Raw genomic sequence first — 9872 nt, 5'->3', positions numbered from 1 at the left:
CGCTCTCTCTCTCGCTCTCGCTCTCGCTCTCTCTCTCTCGGGACTACAGCTGCTGCTGCCTACAGCACTGGATTGGTCCTGACTTGCTGCTGCTAGCTTGTTAGTTTAGTTTTACACTTTCCAAACCACAGTGACAATTTACAGTAGGTATAGTATTATTGTGCTTTAGACTGTGGTGGAAAGTAATTATGAACGAGTACCCTTACCAAAAAGAAGTTTGTTCAAGTGTATACTTCTTTTAAACTGAAAAGAGTATACTTTCAGTTTACTTTTTATGTACACTTTTCAGAGATATACTTAACAAAAGTATACATAAGTATATGTTTAGAGATACAGAAAAGTCTAAGTATACTTGGTTTATACTGACAAGTATACAGAAAAGTCTAAGTAAACTTGACAAGTATACAGAAAAGTCTTTACTTGGCTCATACTGACAAGTATATAGAAAAGTCCAAGTAAACTTGGCTTATACTGACAAGTATACAGAAAAGTCTAAGTAAACTTGACACGTATACAGATAAGTCTATACTTGGCTCATACTGACAAGTATACAGAAAAGTCCAAGTAAACTTGGCATATATTGACAAGTATACAGAAAAGTCTAAGTATACTTGGCTTATGCTTACTTTTTGATAGAGTAGCCTATTTGAATTTATAAGTGTATGTTTTCCCTTACCAAAAATAAGTTTATTCAAGTGTGCTATTAGTATACTTATTTTAAACTTAAAATAAGAGACTTTCAGTTTACTTTTTATGTACTTATCAGAGATATACTTAACAAATGTATACATAAGTATACTTGGCTCATACTGACAAGTATACAGAAAAGTCTAAGTATACTTGGCTCATACTGACAAGTATACAAATAAGTCTGTACTTGGCTCATACTGACAAGTATACAGAAAAGTCTAAGTATACTTTGCTCATACTGAAAAGTATACAGAAAGTTCTAAGTAAACTTGGCATATATTGACAAGTGCACAGAAAAGAAAAGTCTAAGTATACTTGGCTTATGCTGACAAGTATACAGATAAGTCTATACTTGGCTCATACTGATAAGTAACAGAAAAGTCTAAGTATACTTGGCTTATATTGACAAGTATACAGAAAAGTCTAAGTATACTTGGCTTCTAGGCTACTGACAAGTATACAGATAAGTCTATACTTGGCTCATACTGACAAGTATACAGAAAAGTCTAAGTATACTTGGCTTATACTGACAAGTATACAGAAAAGTCTAAGTATACATGGCTTATAGGCTACTGACAACTATACAGATAAGTCTATACTTGGCTCATACTGACAGGTATACAGAAAAGTGTAAGTATACTTGGCTTATACGCCATACTTGTACTTAATCTTTTGATCGTGATATACTTAACAAAAGTATAATTAAGTATTCTTGCCTTATATTTCTATAGAAAGGTATACTTGGCTTGTAGTTGTGCTTACTTTTTGATAGAGTCGCCTATTAAAGTGTGATATGAATATACTTCAATTCATCAAGAATTTTTTTATGTTTTTGCATTTACTATTAAACTAGTACTTTACTGAGAGTATACTTTAAAGTGTACTTTCATAAACTAAAAAGTGGGCTACAAGTATATGACTAGTAAACTAACAGTATAGCTATAAGTTCACTTATAGTATAGTTCACTTCATAGCATAGTTGCAGTGGAAAATACAGTACATCTTGGATGTCAACTAGTTGTGTTGTCAAAGTTTACTATTCTTACACTTAAAGTACACTTAAAAGTATACTTTTATAAACTAAAAAGTGGGCCAATTTAGTCCCAAGAAGTATTGAAGTAGTACACTTACAAGTATACTACTAGTTGATTTACTTACTACATAAAGTATACTTGGGAAATATACTTGAACTTTACTTCAGTTTACTTGATAAAATAAACTTGAAGTATACTACTTTTTCGTAAGGGTAGCCTACAACCTAGGGGTACTTGAACTTTAGCATTTCTAGTGTATGTTACGTTATACTTTCACATGCAAACAAGTATTTCTACACTGGTATTGCTACTTTTAAGTTTTTTAATCTTACTCCACCACTTGCTTTAGAAGATATTGTGCATAAGAAGTGTACCGTGATTTACTTATAGGCCTACAACTTGGTTTTGTAATCCATTGACAGGACTATGACTGCATGTTTTCATATTGGATCTTTTAAAGCCTTAATACAGGAAACATAACATAACCGGTTTCTCTTTCTCTGTGAGAACATAACCGCTCTCTCTCTCTCAAACACACACACACACACACATGTAGTTACCTCTTAGCCAAACTGCCTCTGCCTGCAGTGGTTTTTGCTGACATGCTAGAACTAATTCTAGCCTGCTACTGAAACCGTAGCTTTTGTAGTCTTCAGTGTGAACTCTGTTTGGTTCAAATACAGTTTAGCAGGCATTATAATAAATATCCTCTTAATCTAAATCTATCATATCATATTTTGAACTACTTTACCTGTATTGGCTTATATGCATTCTACGGCTGTCCATAGTTAATCGCAAATTAATTGCAAATTAATCGCAAATTTTGTTATCTGTTCAAAATTTACCTTAAAGGGAGGTTTTATCCCTCACAGGTACTGCATTTAGCATAAAAAATATGCTCAAATCATAACATGGCAAACTGCAGCCCAGCAGCTGTCAGTGTGTCAGTGAGCTGACTTGACTATGACTTGTCCCAAAACTGCCCGTGATTATCAAAAAGTTGGCATGTCTGTAAAGGGGAGACTCGTGGGTACCCATCAAACCAATTTACATTCACACATCTTGAGGTCAGAGGTCAAGGGACTGCTTTGAAAAATGGCCATGACAGTTTTTCCTTGCCAAAATTTAGCATAAGTTTGTAGCGTTATTTAACCATTTGTGAGGATTATCTTGCTGAATCATAAACGTGTGTTTGTCACAGAGCTTATTTTCTGCAATAATCCAAAACCCAATGGAAAAATCCCATTGGCTCTATTACGTTGTCTAAATGATAATAGTTTTGCTTTTACATCACACTCTACATTACCACTAAGTTCAATGCAATTTAACAAGGGTATATATGGAAAAAAAAATCTTCATAAATTCTCATAATATGGCAGTAGAGCTGCAACGATTAATCATTAGTTGTCAACTATTAAATCAATCACCAACTATTTTGATAATCGGTTTGAGTAATTTTTAAGAAAAAAAGTAAAAAATTCTGTTTCCAGCTTCTTAAATGTGAATATTTTCTGGTTTCTTTACTCTTCTATGACAGTAAACTGAATATCTTTGAGTTTAGGACAAAACGAGACATTTGAACACATTATTTTTCACCATTTTCTGACATTTTATAGACCAAATAAACTAATTGGTTAATCAAGAAAATAATCAACAATGAAAATAATCGTTAGCTGCAGCCCTACTTAGCATAAAGACTTATACAACAGGGATGAAACTGCTAAACTCACTCTGTCCGAATGTGTCAAAATCCACATAACAGCACCTCTAAAGTAGAGCTGCAACGATTAATCAATTAGTTGTCAAATATTAAATTAATCTCCAACTACTTTGATAATCGATTAATAGGTTTGAGTCATTTTTTGAGTCAAAAGTAAAAAATTCTCTGATTTCAGCTTCTTAAATGTGAATATTTTCTGGTTTCTTTACTCCTCTATGACGGTAAACTGAATATCTTTGAGTTGTGGACAAAACAAGACATTTGAGGACGTCATCTTGGGCTTTGGGAAACACTGATCAACATTTTTCAACATTTTATAGACCAAACAACTAATCGATTAATCAAGAAAATAATCAACAGATTAATTGACAATCAAAATAATCGTTTGTTGCAGCCAACCTATTTCATAACCAACTACTTTGTGAACGACTTCTCCTATATGTTGGCCTATAATCATCTTTCATGTGGTTCCCTTTAATGATATATGCAATGGGCACAAGTGTGTCTCCCTGAGCTGCACCTCCGCTATCTCTCAGTGTCAGTCCCCTTGACCCGGTGATTAGGACAGTGCTGTTTTGGAGTGGAGTCGCCTCGGGCAGGGTGGGGAAAGGCCTGTGTGAATCCAGCAGATTACCGTAGCTGTTCACCCCACCCAACCCCCTGATGAAACACACACACGTTTGAGAAATACATGTGCAGAATGTAAAAATCGGAAACAACAACAACGTCATTGATAGTGCCCTTCATCTATACTCAACCGTATAGCTAAACACAACCCTGACTGGGTCGACAACTTTGCTAACCTTCTCTTGGTTTGAATACATGCAGATTTTAAACACTAATAGTCTGTTTAACTCCAAGAGGTGCTCTGGATTGTCTGGCAGGTCGCCTGCTGTGCAAACAATTAAATAAAGCCTTTAGGGTGGGACAGGACTCATTGATTTTTAGAGCTCCTGTGTGTTTGCAGAGGCCCTGAAGGTGTGACCTGATGGAAGCTCAAGAGCACAGTGGGGAGAATACTTTAAAATTACACACCCTTTGTTTAAGGCTAAACATTAAACACAGGGAGATTACTCTACCGTGAAGCCCTTACTTAATTGTATTACCAGTTTGCTATGAAGATTGACAATTATCTTTCAAATGTGGACATTTATTGTTTCAGTTTTTTGTTCAACACAGAGGAAATGTTGCACAGTTCTTCATCTCTCACTGTTTTTTCACTCCCTAAATTACTCTTCATCACAGGTCTGTGTAATGCCCGGGATATTCTTCAACAGAAGGTTAATCATTGATGGGTGTATTATTTGGCCAGGCTCCGATTTTTGGTGCTAATCAGAGGCACGTGTTTTAGGGGCAGGAGTCTGGAGCCTGAAATCAGTTAACAGTGATAAAGTTGCAGCCTTTTCTGCTGCTAGATGAAAGGGTTTGCATTTGTTTTTCTCCTCACTATGTGATCCTTTACTATGCTAATGAAGTAAACTCTAACAAGTAGTGCACACCCACTTAAATCTTTATAATCAGTGTAAATATTAAATGTTTTTTACTCATTAATATGAATGAAAAGCAGCTCTGATGAATACAAACTGTTTATCTTTCTTGCTAAAGAGGTAAACTAAAGAGTCTTTTCTCTGTCTGGTTATGTGTTCAGGTGGGTCAAGATGCGGTTAATGCAGATATTGCTAATGATTGGAGATCATTATTGTATTAGTTTTCTATCTATGTTGAATACAGTATGTTTGTTTTAAAAACATCCTATAGGAAACTTGTTGTCGCAGTGATACAGACTGAACACATTCAATGTTAACTTTAAAGCAGGTCATTCAGAGGCAGCTCACAGTAAACACACCACACTGACATCACACCGCGCAACTGATCTCGGCCTGTTGGGATAAACTAATTAAAGTGTCTCTGCATTTAGTTGTGGTATAAATGTAGAAGATAAGAAACCAATAATGGATATCTGCTTGACAAGAGAACTGAATTGGTTCAATATAGAGCTGCAACAATTAATCAATTAATTAGTCGCCAACTATTTTGATAATTAATCGGTTTGAGTCATTTTTTAAGAAGAAGAAAAGTAAAAAATACTCTGATTCCAGCTTCTTGAATGTGAGTATTTTCTGGTTTCTTTGCTCCTCTATGACAGCAAAAAGTATAGAAGCAAAGAGATGAAACTCCAGTGGGTTTTTTTGACAGCCGCTGCCGCCATTTTGGACTGAAAATGCTTATTATATTTAAAATATTTTGTTGGTCAACACAGGCCATTTTGGTAGACAGAAGAATAGAAATAATTTAGTTTTACTTTTGTACAGCACTTTTTAGGCGGACGTTTTACTGGCGTCCGGTAGTCGCTTTCAGTCCAAAATGGCGGAAGCGTAGCTCTGCTGCTGGGTGCTGATGTTGAAATGGCACAACCAACTGACTTTCGCTTCTTGGCAATATGCATTCTTTGATGACAGTAAACTGAATGTCTTTGAGTTGTGGACAAAACAAGACATTTGAGGACGTCATCTTGGGCTTTAGGAAACACTGATCGACATTTTTCACCATTTTATAGACCAAACAACTAATCGATTAATGGAGAAAATAATCATTAGTTGAAGAACTAGTTAAATATTAAAGTTTGCCTTAATATGTAAAACATTTACAAAGTTGTAACGTATAGCTTCATTATTGTGTATAGTTTAACACACAACTAACATAAAGGGGGAATTAAATGATCAACACCTACTTGTAATTGCACCATCATCAAAAAGTCTCCAGCTGCTTAACGTAACAGTAAGGGAACTGTAGCTGACACTAATAAGCAGGCGTGGCCGTGGCACAGCGGCTCATTAGCCTTAGAGCAACATCCTGGGTTGGACTTTATCCAGATGCTTCAGCTTCTTCCCTCAGTACAAACACATGCAGGACAGGTGAGCTGAAGCCTGAATGTATATGGTGGATGTAGATAAAGGACACAATCACACTCGTAAATTGATTAATTGTATGTTTTTTCTATATGTGTGCATTAGTCTCCATGTTCATTGACTTAAAATGACTGAAAGAGAGAGTTTCAGGAAAAAATTTACTCACCTTGACTTGATCTACTCGTTCGTGCAGTCACAAATACGTGCTCCCTTGCAAGTGCAGCATCAACGTTTAAAGTATCATGGAGAGCCGGCCCTGAACAATTTGGTGCCTTTAGGCAAGATTTTAGTATGTGACCCTTGCATCACAGCCAATTCCACAACCAATCATTGTGTTCATACAAACTGCTTAGCTTTATGACTTTCAGATTAAGATATACAGATCACACTTAAAAGAAAAACTGTATTTCTCTAAATTACGTTTTAGGTTTTCCCCCAAACACCTGAATAATCTTTCCAACTTTCCCTAATGAATTTAAGGTGGGAGTAGCTGACGGTACAAAAAGAAGTATACTTCAAGTTTATTTTATGATGTAAACTTAAGTTCAAGTATAATCCTTTATGTATTAAGTATACTATCAATGTACTAGTAGTATACTTGTAAGTGTGCTTCTTCAATACTTCTTGGGACTAAATTGGCCCATTTTTTAGTTTATAAAAGTATACTTTTAAGTATAGAGAGTTGTAAACCTTGAGTACACAACTAGTTTACTTCCAAGTTGTATTTTGTGCTGCAACTATAATATGAACAATACTACAAGTGAACTTATAGGTACAGTATACTGTTAGTTTACCAGTTATATACTTGTAGCCCACTTTTTAGTTTATGAAAGTACACTTTAAAGAGAGTATTCTTTAAAGTGTACTTTCATAAACTAAAAGTGTAGTAGTAGTAGTTGTAGTTTTTATACTGCAAGTATACTTGTAAGTTTTTACTTGCCTTTACTTGTGTAACCTATACTTGTAAGCTTGTAAGTTAACTTACTTAGCCAAATATACTGACACTTTTCTGTATACTTTTCAGTATAAGCCAAGGATACTTAAGTATAATTTTGTTAAGTTAATTTCTGATAAGTACATAAAAAGCATTCGCTTTTCGCCTATACTGCCTATATGCTAGGGCCGGCTCTGGTATGGGATAATCAGAAAACCTCCTCTTTCGTCAGTGTATTTTTAAAAATGCACCCGGCTGTATCATTCAGAGCAGCACATAAGCCAAAACGTTTCATTAGCCTCACCCAAACTTAATAAATAACTGAATTTGTGATAAGCTTCTTTGCTAACGTAATCACCCATAAAAGACTGCAAAGACTCACCATCTGAATGTTTTTGTAGATTAGCGAACGTCGCTTTAGGTATAAGCACATGTCACAGTGTCAGCATGGGACCAAATGGCCAAGGGCTGTAAATAATGTTGTCATTGTGTTTAGAAAAGACATGCTAAATTATCACCGAATACCAGACGCAATCACATGAAACCCCAAAACAAAAACAGACTAAAGAGGACAAAGGAAGAGTTCAACTTGGGGCCCATCTTTGGGTCACAGCGAAGAGGTCACAATTATGTTAACACACAGACATAGAGGGTGCTGCTGACCAGTAGCAAAGTAAAGACCTTATTAATGTATTTTTGGCTAATATGCCGCTTAGTGTAACAGTGTAAACACCACTATCACTGTAGAGAAAGCTCACTGAAATCTGCTTTACAACGGGGTCAAGCCAGGGAAATACAACAGGCCTCAGACCAGCATTTTAACAGCATGTTGTAGTGTGTCTAAATGTGTTTGCACAGTAAAAACATCCTCGAGAAAGAAAATGATGGACCCTAACTCTTCATCATCCCATCTGTATAAATATTTGCTAATCATAGAAGCTTCCATGCCTGGAGGTTTTTAAGTTTCTATACTGCCTCTTCCTGCTGCCAGGCTCCTTGACCACCAGTAAATCACATGACAGGGATTAAACCATTAATTCTTTAAACTGCTTTGCATTGTGGCATGAAAAGAGGTAGTCAGCATGGATCAGGTAGCCAAAAAGCCTTTATGTAGGTTAAAGATGACTGAGGCATTCATAACAAAACCAAAGCAAATATATATTTAGGTGCATCTGCAGATCATTTTGTGATTTGTGCATATAGTTACGTGGAATTAGATGTGTTGAGACAAAAAGGTATATATATTACTATTAGGGCTGTCAATCGATTAAAATATGTAATCGGGATTAATCGCGTGATTAATCATGATTAATCATGATTAATTGCAAATGAATCACAATTTTTTTATCTGTTGAAAATGTACCTTAAAGGGAGATTTGTCAAGTATTTAATACTCTACATAGTGGACAAATATGCTGCTTTATGCAAATGCATGTTTATATTTATTATTGGAAATCAATTAACAACACAAAACAATGACAAATATTGTCCCTCACAGGTACTGCATTTAGCATAAAAAATATGCTCAAATCATAACATGGCAAACTGCAGCCCAACAGGCAACAACAGCTGTCAGTGTGTCAGTGTGCTGACTTGACTATGACTTGCCCCCCAAACTGCATGTGATTATCATAAAGTGGGCATGTCTGTAAAGGGGAGACTCGTGGGTACCCATAGAACCCATTTTCATTCACATATCTTGAGGTCAGAGGTCAAGGGACCCCTTTGAAAATGGCCATGCCAGTTTTTCCTTGCCAAAAATTAGCACAAGTTTGGAACGTTATTTAACCTTCCTCGTGACAAGCTAGTATGACATGGTTGGTACCAACAGATTCTTTATGTTTTCTAGTTTCATATGTCAGTATCTCTACGCTAAAACTGAGCTCGGCACAACCTCCAGATGATCGATTGTGTTAATGTGTTAAAGAAATGAGTGGCGTTTAAAACAAATTTACGTTAACGCGTTATTATCATGTTAACTTTGACAGCCCTAATTCCTATATATGTGTTTACAAACAGTATATATGTATGTGTATATAAACAGTATATATACTGTATATATATATATATATATATGTATATATATATATACATATATATATATGTAAACATATATATATATATATAAACAGTATAAAGTATATATAAACATATATATATATATTGTAGCTCTTTGTCTCATAACTCCCTACTTCCATTTAACTACATGCACGTATCACAGTATGATCTGCAGAAGTATGCAGTTTAGTTCAAATTTGAATAGAATTTCTAATCTGAATTGACATGTGAATACTGATTCCACATAAACACACCTGTGTGACAAGCAGTGGACATTTAGATTTTAGTGGAAAAGAATAACTGAAAATGAGTTTCAAAGCAGATTATCTGAAGTTTACCTCCAGCTTCTCTCCACGTGGCGATCTGGCCCCGAGGACAGATTTCTGTTGGCAGTGAGAAAAAGCCATCTGCTGCTGTTTAACCCTCCCATTAAAACACTGCACAGAAAAGCAGTGTGTGAACGTGGGAGTATGTTTGTGTGTGTGGGAGACAGGCAGACAACCACCAACATCAGGCCATTTGAGTTT

Source organism: Sebastes fasciatus, chromosome 1 (assembly GCF_043250625.1).
Source record: "Sebastes fasciatus isolate fSebFas1 chromosome 1, fSebFas1.pri, whole genome shotgun sequence".
Classification (NCBI taxonomy): domain Eukaryota; kingdom Metazoa; phylum Chordata; class Actinopteri; order Perciformes; family Sebastidae; genus Sebastes; species Sebastes fasciatus.
Note: the sequence above shows the minus strand (reverse complement) of the source record.